The following is a 13,898-nucleotide window of genomic DNA, read 5'->3' on the forward strand; positions in this document are numbered from 1 at the left end:
TGAGAAACCCCAACAGAGTCACCCGGGAGCCCTACTGCACAGCTGTCTCCTCCCTGGTATCCTTCCCTAAACTCCAATCTCCATTCCCTCAGCTCAGCAGGACAGTTATTGTCTGTTTCATGTTTATTTCCCTGTGTCTTATCCTGGACTTTGCCAGGAGGCAGAGAATGGACGTGAATCCGGGGGTCGCTTGGTATGTTTTCCTTTTCTCAGTGATTAAAGTCCTGCACTGCCTATGTCCAATAGCTTAAAGCAGTTGCTTTATATTATGCTCAGCTTTATAGGTTTTTTCATTTTTTTCTTAAATCCTTCCTCATGGAGGTAGCTTTTATTTTTTTTTTTTTAACGCAAATCCAAGTTAGTTAACATATAGTATAGCATTGGTTTCAAGAGTAGAATTTAATGATTCATCACTTGCACACAACACCCAGTGGTCATCCCAACAAGTGTCCCCCTCAATGCCCATCACCCATCTAGCCCATCCCCCCACCCACCTCTCCAGCAACCCTCAGTTTGTTGTCTGTATTTAAGTCTCTTATGCTTTGCCTCCCTCTCAGTTTTTATCTTATTTTATTTTTCCTTCCCTTCCCCTATGTTCATCTGTTGTGTTTCTTCAATTCCACATATGAGTGAAATCATATGACATTTGTCTTTCTCTGACTGACTGATTTTGCTTAGCATCATACATTCTAGTTCCATCCACTTTGTTGCAAATGGCAAGATTTCTTTTTTTTTTTTTTGATCGCTGAGTAATATTCCATTATATATATGTATATACCACATCTTCTTTATCCATGCATCAGCCTATGGACATTTGGGCTCTTTCCATAATTTGGCTATTGTGTTTAAAATTTTTTTTAACGTTTATTAATTTTTGAGAGAGAGACAGAGACAGAGTGGGAGAGAGGGGAGGGGCAGAGAGAGAGGGAGACATGGAATCTGAAGCAGGCTTCAGAGTCTGAATTGTCAGCACAGAGCCCGATACCAGGCTCAAACTCACAAACCTGAGATCATGAGCTGACCAAAGTCAGATGATAGGTGGAGTTCAGCCACATTTCAGGGGCTCAAGCGACTGAGCCACTCAGGTGCCCCATATTGTGTGTTGCTTTTTTTTTTTTAAATAGCAGGAGGGCACGTTTGGTACTAGTTATTCTATATAAACAGAAACAGACCTCTCCCCTGCTTTCTTATGCTTTAGCAAAATTTGATTTCCAAGTGTTAACTATTATTGTTGTTGATGCATTTGAAGAAATTAGGAGATGCTCAATGCATGAGCCAAGATCCAAATCCAAGCTCTTTAACTCTAAATCCCGTATGCTTTCCATTATACTGTGTTGCCTCTACTTTCTGTAGAAAGTAGCGATTTGATACGTGCTGAAGAGGTACCATTGTAACCAAATCTTTTCCCTCACAGTCGAGCACAGAGACCTGAAGGCTTCACTACCTCAATGTCCTTTTAAAGACTTTAGCCACCTGGGGCGCCTGGGTGGCGCAGTCGGTTAAGCGTCCGACTTCAGCCAGGTCACGATCTCGAGGTCCGGGAGTTCGAGCCCCGCGTCGGGCTCTGGGCTGACGGCTCAGAGCCTGGAGCCTGTTTCCGATTCTGTGTCTCCCTCTCTCTCTGCCCCTCCCCCGTTCATGCTCTGTTTCTCTCTGTCCCCAAAATAAATAAACGTTGAAGAAAAAATTAAAAAAAAAAAAAGACTTTAGCTACCCGTAAGTGTAGTTACAATGATCAAATAGCAATGGGCCATTTTTTAACACTAGAAGGGACCTCAGCAACGATCCAGAACAACTCAAGGAAATCGAGGCAGAAAATAAAGCAAATTATCTGCTTAAGGTCATCTGCTTAGTAAACTGAAGAACGAAAGACTTGAACCAAGTTCCTCTCTGTCTGATGTTCTTAGCACCAGACTCGGGAGCCTGTATGGCTGCTTGGAGAAAGGTCTCAGAGAATGGAGTTTTGAACAGTTGCCTAAGAAAAGGCACAGCATTTCCCAGTCATTGTTTCATGTCTTTGAAGAGGCAATGATGATATCAGGAAAGTGTCCTTGTCCCTTTGTGTGATCGTCCACTGAGAAGTTTCTGTTTTTATTTCAGAGAAGGAGAGCTGGGCCTAAGCAGGAAACAGGGTCATAGCTACAGGGATATGAGACGTGAGCCATACATCTTCCCAGGAAGTAATTACTTCTCAACACAGTGGCGATGTAGCAGTGGGACCAGGCATTGAAATTTACATGGACTCAAGGGATTTTTTAAGTGGACCGAAGCCACCCTGTTTCCTACATTTCGGTTATGATACCACATCTGGTATTCTTTCTTTTTTGTTTTCATTGAAGTGTATTTATTTATTTTGAGAGAGAGTGCAGGCGGGGGAGGGGCAGAGAGAGAAGGAGAGAGAGAGAGAGAGAGAGAGAGAATCTCAAACAGGCTCTTCTCCGTCAGCGCAGAGCCTGACGCGGGGCTTGAACTCCCGATCTCGGATGAGATCGTGACCTGAGCTGAAGCCAAGAGTCGGCTGGATGCTCAACCATCTGAGCCACCCAGGCGTCCCGCATCAAAGTAATCTTTGCATCTGTCGTAAGAAAGAGGAGGCTGACTTCACTGGGGATTTCTTTCGCTTAGTCTTCAGCCATTCAGATAGCAGAGCCCGGCAAGCCAATACATCATGGCCCCTCTTGGTTCTAATTTTAGCGATTTCCCATTGTTTTCTAAGCTTGTTTCCAAAACCCTGCTGTAATCTCTCCATCTCCCTAGGATCTGTTTTTCCTATCTACCAGTCAGACCAAGGGAAGTTAGATTTTCATCTACCTGGGTTCCACATTGGGAACTGGCCAAAATTACTTCCACGCTTTCTCACTTTTGGGTGTGGTTGACTGTCGCAAGGTGGACATCCAGACACATCCCTTGCCTCAAACGTCCAGCCCCAAGAAGCTGGGAATCTCCTTCCCCCTTAGAGTTTCCTGGGCCAGCAGTTGAGAAGACTGAAGAATGGGGATTTTTATCAACCAGACAAACTCAACCTACCACGTCTCGCGTCCCAAGACCACAGTCCTACACGTAGGCGAACGAGAGAGATGGTTTGATAGGCCTTGGCCAGCGTATGAAATCCTGTAACCTCAGTACTGAAGTATCATCCCCAACCTTCTGGTCGGAAAGGAGTATGAGGAGGCTCACTTGTATCACTGTACCCCTCAAACTTCAAATAGACCAGGAAAATAAATGTGAAGTTGCCACAGTCCTATAGGTTGAATTATCGACTATAATAGCCAGAACAATCCCAAGAGCTTACATCGGTTACATGCCATGCATGGTTCTGGGCACTTTACGTGTGTTCATTATTCTGCTTCTTGCATCAGCCCTATGAGGTAGGTGCTATTCTGCCATTTATAGGTGAAGAACTTTAGTCAGAGTGGTTAAGTAATTGGCACAAGGTCACAGGACTGGTTCAGTGGCTCAACCCAGATTTGCACTAGGCAGCCTGCCTTGAGAACTGTACTCCTAACTATTAGGCAGGAGTAACATGCATTATCATTGGCTATCTGCCCATATCCAAACTATGGCTTGCATTCCAAGTCACCATGCTTACAAGGATTTTTTTTTTTAATCCGTGAATACTTTTAAAAGGTATTAAGAAATTGTGACAGTCTATTTGAAACTAAGGACGGTTCCTTGCCTGTAGTTTAATTGCTTAACTAGCAAGCAGATGCGGAAAGATTTGTGTGGCTAGTGGCCTGGGTTCTGGCCCCGGTTCTTCTGTTAGCTAGTCTCGTACCTAATCGTTCTGGAAGCCGGTTCCCTCACTTGTAAACGCAACAAATACTGAGCACCTCCTCTGTGCCAGGCACTGCGTTTGCTGCTAGAGAAACAGTGATTAACAAGTCGATGCCTAATTATGACGACCGAGAATGTCAAACGAGGCAATCTATAAAGTCCCTTCGGGAACTAAGCGTAATCAAAGCCAGCAGTGTTCTAGACGCGTTCTCCAACAGTAGGGTGCTGATGAAACGGTCACTTGACTCACTAGGAAAAATGTATAAAGCCTGGCCTGGAAGCTGACTCAGAAATGAACTTCTTTGTGACCACAAATCTTCCTCTGTCATCTCCCAGTTGCTAATGCAAATCATCTCCTGGGCAAGACTGATGGAATGTATGCTCCCTACTTGGTTCAGGCCCTGGGACCAAAAAGCCATTGTGATTTTTATGCTGGCCTTCTCTCTTCCTACGTCCTGGCTTGGCAAACAGTTCCCTTTACTCACAGGGATTAATAGCTTTAACATATAGGGGCAATCAGACACGGAAGGAGGCATTTAGTAACCAAAAAATTGAGATAAGTGGGCAAACAGAAGTCATGTTGCTGAAAGCTCACATTTATTGATTTTCAGTCAAGAGGATCCAAAGGTAGGACGCCTAACTGACGCCACCTTCGTTCCAGCCAAACCATCCAGGAGAAATCGGACATATGTAGCCTAGACCCTTTCTTCCTCCTTTCCTTGGGAGTGACCCTGTCCACAGGGACCCCGTATCTTTCTCTGTCCCTCTAGGTCATAAATGTTAGGGTAGGCCCCTCTCATGAGTACATTCTATCTGTGTCCTACAATTGGATCTATCTGACTGAGCATAGAGTCCGTGTGTGGAAGTGACTTGAGATGGGGCAAGGGTCAGACGACCATGGATAACGATGTCCTTCCATAGGTTACGTACTCGAAATCAAGAGCCACTGACTGAAAGCTGCCAAGTTTTATTTAGTTTTGTCACCAATCTGCATAAGAGAAGAATCAGAATGTCATTTTGCATTTCACATCTATATACTCATGCATCTAAACCGTCCCTCATGTATTCATATCCCCTCAATTTTACAGATGGGGAAACTGACACCTCGAAACATGAAGCGATATGCCCAAATCACACTCCCTATCAGAAGCAGAGTGGATGCTGCTGTTTCTCAAAATAGAGGAGTCTAATTCTGGGAGAGGGAGAAATCTCAGGTTTGGGTTTAATATAGTTAATTTCTATGAATATTTTTTTTTTCCAACGTTTATTTATTTTTGGGACAGAGAGAGACAGAGCATGAACAGGGGAGGGGCAGAGAGAGAGGGAGACACAGAATCGGAAACAAGCTCCAGGCTCTGAGCCATCAGCCCAGAGCCCGACGCGGGGCTCGAACTCACGGACCGCGAGATCGTGACCTGGCTGAAGTCGGACGCTTAACCGACTGCGCCACCCAGGCGCCCCTCTATGAATATTTTGCACAGAATGAGATCTAAGGTTCCGCACCTCCTAGCCTCCGATCCATGCTAATCTGCAAAGTGTCCCAGCTGCCAGCCCGTGCCATGTTCACTCACACCGCCACCACCAGAAGATTCTTTTCTTTTTTTAACTTAAAATAAGTGTTTATTTATTTTTGAGAGAGACAAAGACAGAGCGCCAGCAGGGGATGGTTAGAGAGAGAGGGAGACACAGAATCCGAAGCAGGCTCCAGGCTCCCAGCTGTCAGCACCGAGCCCGATGTGGGGCTCGAACCCACGAACCGCGAGATCGTGACCTGAGCTGAAGTCAGAGGCTCCACCGACCGAGCCACCCGGGCGCTCCCACTAGAAGATTCTTTCAAGGCTTTGACTTCTCTCAGTAGCACTGAGTCATGAGCCACACCACAGGCTGGCCAGTTGGAGCAAATACAAGAAAGCTATTTGGCTACAGGTAAAGTAAGGGCCTTTGAGGTCTCAGCTAAATGAAGGCAGACGAAATATACTAGGGTGTGTGACCGACCCTGGGTCCTCCTTGAAGGAAAGTACTTCCGGGAATGTGAGTGACCCAGTCCCGATGTGCTTGCAGCCAGGCTCCGTCTCTGCTTCACGGACTGAGAAGTTCCATTTCTCATCCTGGTTCTGCCTTTTTATTTACCCTTTATTTGCAACTTGGACCAGAACTCTAGTCCTCTTTGAGTCCCACTAGACGGAGTACGTTAGAGGGGCTGAACACCCTCAGGCCCCTGAGGGGCAATGTTCTCCAGATTCATAGGACTCTCCCAGCTGCCCTGCTAATGACCGGTAAGCTACTCTATATGCTATTTTTGCCCCATTCTTGGCCCCATTTCTCTTATTGTCCACTCCTCCCTTCGCTTGGGTTCCAATGATCTCTTTTCAACCTTTGTCGAGCTGCACCAGCTAAATCAAAGCATCTCATCCTTCCCAATTGCAAGTACCAATTCCACTGTTTTTACACATGAACAAATCCAACCACATTCCCCAAATGGATTCCTCAGTGGTCGATGTTTTTTTTTTTTTTTTCTCCAGAAGACGCAGCAAGGACACAGACCAGGAGTTTCTGTTTCGTGCTTTAAGGAAACCAACATTGAGGAGGTGTGGGGTGCAGCTTGCTAGTAATACGGCTTGAACTGTGCTGGTTGTTGTTTGGCCGGGTTTCTCAGGGAACTTTTTGATGAGCTGGCACCCTTCTCAACTTGGCCTTAAGATCTGAATTAACCTTATTCACAGACCTCGAAGACAATATAAAATACAAGCAAAATAAAGACCTTGAAGCAATATAACATATCGGCTGGAAGCAATTCCCTTCCATGGCTCTGGCTCCATTGCAATTTACTTACGGATCACAGCTTCCTTCCCTTCTTATCCCAATAGGGTAAACAGCCATTTACCAGCTTTGCTTTTGGCTTTAGTGGAAGCAGATCTTGATTGGGAGCAATCGAGGAGGCAGACAACTGAGAGACCATCTGTGTGCATAGCACAACAGCCCGAAAATTCAGACAGTAGATGCAGATCTGAACGTCACTAGATAGCTGCATAGCCAATGTCACAAAGGTGAGCCAAGTCTCTGGATATTCCATGCATCTCTCTTTGAAATACTCAGACCGGAACGGTATTTTACTTTGAGCCTGGTGGCTTCTCACTAAAGCCCAAAGAGGTGGCCGGGGTCAGCAGGCATAGCAAACGTCCCAGAGCGGGGAGAATCGCTCATGTAGATATTTGTGTCACGGATACGAGGCACGCAAAGTCATTTTGGTAACAGGAAACGGGATGACCACCAGCCTTATTCACTTGTTTAAGAACTGGCATTTATTTTCCACTGTGCTTTGGGGGAAATTCGTGAGATTTAAAAAGCGTACACACTGAAAGCTGTGATAGTCTGAAACTCAATAAATAACCATACTTAATATTTTGGCAGATTTCCTGCTTTTTCTGTGGATCTGATACCTAAATGAGATCACACTGGGAGATTTATTATTTATTTATTTACTTAATCCAAAATGTGTTTATTGGGATAGTTTCCCGCTCATCTTTTTTTTTTTTTTTATTTATTTGTTTACTTTGAGAGAGAGAGAGAGAGAGAGAGCAAGCAAGGGAGGGGCAGAAAGAGAGGAAGGCAGGATCCCAAGCAGGTTGCACGCTGTCAGCACAGAACCCAGCGCGGGGCTTGAACTCGCTAACCGTGAGATCATAACCTGAGTGGAAACCAACCTATTGGCGACTGAGCCACCCAGGTGCCCCGCCCATTCCTCTTGATTCAGGGTGCTTTTAGCGCTGCTTCCATCTGAAGGAGCATCCTTCTGCAAGCCTTGCTTTTTCTCCTGCAGGTTGCCAGGGACAGCGGAGAAGCCAACACACAAAACTACCATTTGGGCACGGCTTAAGATGGTGGTGGTTTTGGAGCATCCTGGGTACCTCGCGTCCATGAAGGAGGAGCTGGGGCTGTGCACCATAAGCTTCTTCCTGTGTTTCCTCTTCTCCTCTTCCCCGGGAGGGTGGAGGAGGTCCTTTGGGAGGGGATGTTCTCATGGGGAGATCATCACCGCCGGGAAGGGGGATTATAGGGAGCTTTTTTAAGCTTTTTATAGGGAGGTTTTTTAAGAATTATAACATGGTAATAATTTCCCTATGTTGTACATTCCTTTTTTTTTATTAAAAAAAACCTTTTTAATGTTTTATTTATTTTTGAGAGAGAGATAGACAGAGCATAAGCAGGGGAGGGGCAGAGAGAGAGCGCGAGACATAGAATCCAAAGCAGGCTCCAGGCTCCGAGCTGTCAGCACAGAGCCCGACGCGGGGCTCGAACACACGGACGGTGAGATCGTGACCTGAGCTGAAGTCGGACGCTTAATTGACTGAGCCACCCAGGAGCCCCTGTATATTCCTTTTAATAATATCTTAGGGCATGTACAATGGCTCATCTCTCATACATGTAGCTTTTCCCCAACCTTTTGCTTTTATAAAACAGGTCATGAGCATTCTTGTGCATAAAAATTTTCCTGTATTTTGGATATTTTTTCTCCTAGGATAGATTCCAGAACAACACCATTGAGAAAAGACTTTGACCCCATGACATGACTGACTGGTGCATGGATGTTTTACTCTGTTCTTACAGGGGTTTGAACACACTTGATTAAATTATTTGGCCTCCGACCAGATGTTGGGCATCGCTCTGTTGGATCCTTAGTAAGCTTTTGTATTTCTCTTAAACTTGTCCTGAAACATCAGCTTTTGGATCTTAGTGACAAGATCACTAATTTCGTAATAAAGGGTGTTAGTAGTATATGTAATTGATAGCAGGTTTTATTGAGTACATACTATGGATCAAGTGTTGTGCTAAAATTCTTATGTGAATAATGTTTTTCAAGATTTCATGACCATCACACGTGCTTGGATTTATAGTACAAATAATAGAATCTCAGAACGAGTAAGTCTTTAATGTCTCTGGGCTTAGTTACCTCTATAAATGGGGCAAAAGTACTGGCCTTACCCAACTTACAGGGATAGTCTTAAGGAAATCAGAGTTTTACTAAAACTTTACAAAAGTTATGCAACTCCAGGTAAAGCAAGTTTTTAGTATTTTTAAAATTGGTTTATTGCAATTATTGGTAAGAAATACTTACCTACACCTTCTGCAGTGTTGAAAACTTGGGTAGCCTAGAGGCACTTGGGTAGCTCAGTTGGTTACGTGTCCAACTCTTGGTTCCAGCTCAGGTCGTGATCTCACGGTTTGTGAGTTCGAGCCCCACATCGGGCTCGGTGCTGACAGTGCAGAGCCTGCTTGGGATTCTCTCTCTCCCTGTCTCTCTGCCTCTCCCCTGCTCGCTCTCTCTCAAAAATAAATAAACTTAAAAAAAAAATCTTTGGGGGGCGCCTGGGTGGCGCAGTCGGTTAAGCGTCCGACTTCAGCCAGGTCACGATCTCGCGGTCCGTGAGTTCGAGCCCCGCGTCAGGCTCTGGGCTGATGGCTCAGAGCCTGGAGCCTGTTTCCGATTCTGTGTCTCCCTCTCTCTCTGACCCTCCCCCATTCATGCTCTGTCTCTCTCTGTCCCAAAAATAAATAAAAACGTTGAAAAAAAAATTTAAAAAAAAAAATCTTTGGTAGCCTAAATAAACCAATGTAATGAAAGCTGGGCTGGAGAAGGTGGGAATTTCATAACTCCTTTATTTTTGAAACACATTATTAAATCATGTAGGGAAGATTAAAAAAAACAGGCTAATGCATATATTAAGAATTATGGGATATTCACTCGTATGAGTACTTTAAGAGACAAAACAGATGAACATAAGGGAAGGGAAACAAAAATAATATAAAAAGAGGGAGGGGGACAAAACAGAAGAGACTCATAAATATGGAGAACAAACTGAGGGTTACTGGAGGGGTGGCGGGAGGGGGGATGGGCTAAATGGGTGAGGGGCACTAAGGAATCTACTCCTGAAATCATTGCCTCACTATATGCTAACTAACTTGGATGTAAATTTTAAGAAATAAAAAATAAAATAAAATAAAAAGAATTATGGGATATTGCCCTTTTGTACTAGAAATTCTATACAGGAGTTGTTTGAGAGTACTAGAAGTTCTATATAGGGGTTGTTTGAGACTGCTTAGAGTTTATTGTGATGTTTGAGATATCACCTATCTTTATTTACCATCCCAATAACTGTAAGTAGGAAAGGAAACATAGACTTTATTGCCCCTGGGGGAAAATGATTGGACACGCCTTATTACATGGCATATCGGCAATGAAGTCAACTATTAATAATTCTGTTTAAATAGGTCCCGTGTCAGTTAACTACTGACATTTACTGAGGAATTGATGTATAATAAAAGGGAGGTAGGGGCGCCTGGGTGGCGCAGTCAGTTAAGCGTCCGACTTCAGCCAGGTCACGATCTCGCGGTCCGTGAGTTCGAGCCCCGCGTCGGGCTCTGGGCTGATGGCTCAGAGCCTGGAGCCTGTTTCCGATTCTGTGTCTCCCTCTCTCTCTGCCCCTCCCCCGTTCATGCTCTGTCTCTCTCTGTCCCAAAAATAAATAAAAACGTTGAAAAAAAAAATTAAAAAAAAAAAAAAGGGAGGTGAAGTTCAGGTAGACGTTTGGGAAGAAGAGACTGAAGGTAGCCTGTTTCACTGGCCCCTCTAATAACTTGGAAAGCTGGGCCATGATTGGACATCTTTAAAAGCTGCTCTAATTAATCTTGGGTTGTCATAATCTCCCTCTTGCTTTTAGCCACCCACCTTCTTCCTCGTTCCTGTGATACTTTGTTGGCTTTTCCCTTCTGGTAGTTTTTGTCATTAACCCTTTGTGCCACTAAAGCTTCTTTCTGGAAAATAACTGTTTGGATACTGGTCAAGCATACCCTCCCTGACTTGGGGTCCAAGGAAGAAGTTCCTCCTTTCCCTAGTCCAGCTCATCTTGTACTAACCTAACACAAACGGCCTGTTGAAGACACTTCTGGGTCATAAAAGCCTCTCTTTTCAATTTTTAACTTGAAAGTTTTGAATGTAATACACCACTAAGCCTAGTAGGAAGATAAAAAACAAAACAAAACCCAGGAACAGGGGCATCCTGTGGCTCAGTCAGTTATGTCCGACTCTTGGTGTCGGCTCAGGTCACGATCTCACAGTTCGTGAGATCGAGCCCTACACCAGGTTCTACACGGACGGCACGGAGCCTGCTTGGGATTCTCTCCCTCCCTGTCTCTCTGCCCCTCCACCTCTCACGGGCACGCTCTCTCTCTCTCGAAATAACTAACTAAGTAGCTAACTAAATGAATAAATCAATAAATAACAGGGACAGTTTGGCAGGATTTTGATTTTGACGAAGAAATGCAAAAGTGTATAAGGGTATGAACCTCACTGCTGTCTCAGATGTCTTTTGAAGGGTGGGCCCTGGGACCTTTTGCAAGAATATGTTGCCCGGGGTTCTCAGGGATGAAGACCAAGTAACGAGGCAACATAACTGCTAGGGACACGTTTCTGTCGCCAAACTGACCTGTCCGTTACACAAACGTTTAACCAGTCTGTTACCGCGCAAGCGTTTTGCATATGCGGCGATAGGAAAGTCCTGAAGCTGTGTACCTTAAGGATAGGAGATTGTGTCTTTAGATGAGGGCTGGAGTCAGTTAATCCCAAGGACAAATACTTCAGAGTTGAGAGGGAAGAACCAAGAAGAATTGCATCGATTTGGTTGCCAACTAGTCATACAGAAAGACGAACCAACTTAAAGGGTGTGGTAATCGTGTGCATTGCCCCAAAGTCGGAATTTGCAAACAAGCTGAAATGATATTAAAAATAAATATCATGGGGTAATCCTTATTTTTCCTGTCATAGCTTTATCAGTCCTTGCCTTTTGGAGGGCCATCAAGGTGATTTAGTCTTGCTCACAAGGATAATATAGCACTTTGCAGTCAATGGATATTGTTCAGGGGCACCCGGGTGGCTCGGTCTGTCAAGCGTCTGACTTCGACTCAGGTCACGATCTCAAGGTTTGTGAGCTCCAGCCCCACATCGGGCTCTGGGCTGACAGCACGGAGCCTGCTTGGGATTCTGTCTCTCCCCCCTCTCTTCCTGTCTCTGCTGTGTGCGCTCTCTCTCTCTCCCAAAATAAATAAATACACTTAAAAAATCTATTAGAAAAATAAAAAAGCATATGAAATACTCCCAACGACTTAGGATTGTCTTAGAATTCATGCTCTTCTTCAATGAAAAATTTAAACTATGCATGTATATGTATGCAGACTCTCTTTTGTGTTTTTGCTTAGACTGTCCCTTCTGCTTGGAATCCCAATCTTCTCTCGCCTTCCCAGCAAACTTCCGTTTACTCCTTGAGACTCAAATGTGCTTCCGGAAGACTTCCAAGACTATTACAGAGAGGTAGTTGCCTCCTCTTGTGTATTCCCATAGCATTTTATCCATACCACTTATCATATTGCTATAATCGTGGGTCTCCTTGCTGCCTCCCCCACTAGCATGTACGGGTCTGGAGGAAAGGGACTGCATTCTAGTTTTCACTGGACGCGCTTGTCCAGTGTTTTTTGAATAAATGGATTACTACCTTAGATCTAACGGATTGTTGCTGGCACCTGTGTTTGCTGAGCTCCACGGGACCAGTGAAGGCAGTGTGGTCTGGTGCCAGGAAAGGGTAATTGAGTGGCGCCCTAAGTAGAGTCCATAGTTACTCTTAACAGAAAAGGAAGCCAGCATGGTAATTTTCTAACCTGGCTACCGATTAGATTAGAATCGCATGGAGGACTTTCACAGCTCTCAATCCCTGGTCTCATCTCCGACCTTAAATCAGAATACTGGGGATGGGGCCCAGGCAGTGATAGTATTTAAGTCTTTCTGTGGGATTCTAACATGCAGCCAGGGTGAAGTACCACTGAGCTTGAACTTGAGGAGCCCAGTGTTGTCAGGTAGTGTCCATGCTGAAGTGGAAATAGGAGAGGAGATGAGGTATAACTACAAAGTCAAGAATTTGAATCCAGGAGTGAAATTACGGAGATAGACCCATGAAGCCGGGAGGAGCCCAAATCAGAACATAGAATAAAGGGCTGATTAATGCTAAGTTCCATAATAATAGCCAGATAAGAGTCAGAAGTTCGATGTGCAGAGATCAGAGATGGTCAGAGAGCAAGGTTTCTAAGTATAACAAACAGGTGCCGGAGATCGTACACTCCTTTGGAGCCACGGTTTGGGTCCATCAAGCTTGACTAATTTACAGGGTCTCACTTCTGCAGTCAAGGGGCTCCAAAACAAATCGGGTTTATTACAAAACCATAGGCTTTATGTGTGCACACAGTCTGTCTTTCTCCAATTATTTGGCTCACCAGCCTTGGACATTTTTGAGAACTCAGGAAAATCCAATTTTCCACAAAAATTCTCCTTTGCCCCCTTTTCTCTTCCCCTTCTTCTTCCTTTTCTTCTTCTTTTTTCTTCTTCTTCCTTTCTTCTTTTTTCTTCTTTCTTCTTCTTTCTTCCTCTTCTTCTTCTTTCTTCTTCTTCCTTCTTCTTCTTCTTTCTTCTTCTTTCTTCTTCCTCTTCTTCTTCTTCTTTCTTCTTCCTTCTTCTTCTCTCCCTCCTCCTCCTTCTTGCAATTATTATTAATATTCGCTGCAGCAATCATGTCAGGTTAAAGTTGAGTGAAAGAACTCTGGGATACAAAGGTGCAATGAGTGTAATGCATTACAAATATCAGCAGATTGACAAGTGCAGTTAATACTAGACAGTTGAAAAACAAGTTAAACAAGATAATTTTCTGTGTGTGCCACATACTTTGTTATATACAGCATTTCCTTCGAAACATTTTATTATCTAATTTCACATGTATTTGTGTGAGATCTTTATTTATGCCTAAGTGGACTTATTTTGAGGTGCCTATCTCTACATACACTTCACAAGAAAAATTATTATGACACATATTGAGTCAAAATATTCCTCTTAGAGGCAAGATTTTTTAGGATTGCATGGAAAATACAAGATTCCTGGTGTAAGACTCTCTCCTTTGATAGCTAACTACTTATTTGCCATGTTTTCTTAGTTTTACCATATTATTTTCCACGACAATAATTCAGACTTAGGGAAGTATTACAAAGACTTAGAAGTGAATGGACTTGGGAATAAGGAAATCACTGGT

The 13,898-nt window shown here is 44.1% G+C and overlaps 1 pseudogene; it reads right to left on the minus strand.

Annotated features, from left to right (window-relative positions):
• Window positions 1-7,535: 7,535 nt before the first annotated feature.
• The window catches only part of LOC123594431, a 60,344-nt pseudogene continuing 53,981 nt past the window's right edge, over window positions 7,536-13,898 (minus strand).

Source organism: Leopardus geoffroyi, chromosome X (genome assembly GCF_018350155.1).
Source record: "Leopardus geoffroyi isolate Oge1 chromosome X, O.geoffroyi_Oge1_pat1.0, whole genome shotgun sequence".
NCBI classification, from domain to species: Eukaryota; Metazoa; Chordata; class Mammalia; order Carnivora; family Felidae; genus Leopardus; species Leopardus geoffroyi.